We start from the raw sequence: 2,124 nt of genomic DNA, 5'->3' as shown, positions 1-2,124 counted from the left end.
AAACTTTGCAAAAATACCGATCCAATAAATAAAAATCATGAAATCATTGTAGTTAGAGGTGTTCCGACAAAAAACAAAAATATTTGGTAAGATTTAGTCGATAAAAGAAAAGTATGTAATGCTTTAATTTGGTTAAAACATAACCATCCTTTTTATAAACATATTGTACTGCCAAATACTACGGATGAATTACGTTTGAAAGAATTAAATAATCCTGAATTTGTATTACAAGACACAAAAAATGATACGGAATCTGTTTCGAATGACAATCACGAATTGTGTTCAAAAATTAAAATACAAGCAATAGAAAATAACGAAGCTGTTGTAAACAACAAGCGTCAGGCTATGTTAATTTAGATTGATGAAAATGATGATAGTGGTTATTACGAACAATATACAATTTATCCTTTGTATGAAAAAAAATCACATAAAAGTCCTACTGACTTACACCAAATGTTAAAAATTGTAGAGTCGCCTTTATACAATCGTGAAAAAAATTTAGATCTGTTGTATTTTTCAGATCTGTATCCTTATGGTATTAATGGACAACATGAAACTAGGCCAGTTAAACTTCACGAGCATGAATTTATTAAATGTCGTTTGAAATCTAAACATCCGCAATTTAGATTAAATCAACAATACTTATTTTATTTATTAAACAATGCGAATAACCGTCAGTTAAGTCGTGGTATTTATCACAAATTGAATGTAACTAAATTGCGAGATCGTTACACGGCTAAAGAATACTTGGAAGAATTGCATAAAGAGCTATTAGAATCAGATTTGAATGCAATTTTTTCCAATCTAAGAAATACGGAACAATACTGGCGTAGACCAAGAAGTGATTTAGAGTGTATGATACAACATTACGGACCTGCGACATTTTTTATAACATTGAGTCCCAGTGAATGGTTGTGGGAAGACTTGGGTGAATATATTCGTCAAGTAAATGGATGGTCTAATGATTCCTTTTTATCTACTAGCGCTCTTATTGCTAGAGATCTTGTATCGACATCGAGATTTCTCGATAATAAGTTTCAGGCGATGCTTGATTTTATTTGTTCCAAAGATCATCCGATTGGAGAAGTAATACATTACTTTTGGCGACCAGAGTATCAAGGTAGAGATGTACAACATCTTCATCTATTAGTTTGGATAAAAGATGCACCGATTCTTGGTAAATCTCCCGCGGAAGAAGTTTCGAAGTTCATTTTGCAACATATAACGTGTGAATTACCGAATGAAAAATCTTCACCGACCTTATATAGGCGAGTCAATACGCATCAACGACATACACATAACGATTATTGTCTTCGTTCTAAAAAGAAAGGGCGTAAAGTTTATCGTGTATGTCGTTTTGATTTTCCTCGTCCTTCTACCGGCACGTTGATTTTGAGAGATGTTGTAACTTCGATAGCAGGTAGAAAACAATTGAAACACAAAAGTAGACTTTATGATCTTCCGCGAACAGATGATGAACAGAATATAAATGATTATAATTGAATTATACTTACTATTTGGGAAGGAAATATGAATATACAATTTATTGGTGACAACTCATGGTTGCTTACGTATTATATTACTAAGTATTTGAATAAAGCAGCGAAATGTAAGTTATCTGATTCTGTCCTTAATAGTACAAATCATAAGAACAAATCAATAGCGAGTTATCTTTGGAATATTGCTTTGCGACTCACTAATAATATAGAGAATGTGGAGCTCTTGAAGCAGCTGGTACTTTATTAGGTATACCTTTACATAGAACTGATAGAAATACAACTATTAAATGGCTAGACGTTAATCAGATACGATACAGAAAAGTCAAAAGCTGTAAGGAAATTGAAGCTCTTGATAGAGATTCTACTGATATATTTTGTCCATCAGTAATAGATAGTCATTATCCGAATAGACATGAAGAAATTGAAACGATGTCTTTGTATGAATTTGTACAATGGCACGGCGTAACAAAAGTCAAACCAAAAAGTAAAAAATTAATGTATTATAAAATAGATAATGGTTATTATTTGAAACAGCGACAGCGCGAATGTCTTATTAATCACTACAAATATGATGTCAATACGCAACCAGAAAAGTATTTTTTTTCGTTACTCCTTATGTTTAAAC

Source organism: Cyphomyrmex costatus, unplaced genomic scaffold (genome assembly GCF_001594065.2).
Source record: "Cyphomyrmex costatus isolate MS0001 unplaced genomic scaffold, Ccosl1.0 scaffold646, whole genome shotgun sequence".
NCBI classification, from domain to species: Eukaryota; Metazoa; Arthropoda; class Insecta; order Hymenoptera; family Formicidae; genus Cyphomyrmex; species Cyphomyrmex costatus.
Note: the sequence above shows the minus strand (reverse complement) of the source record.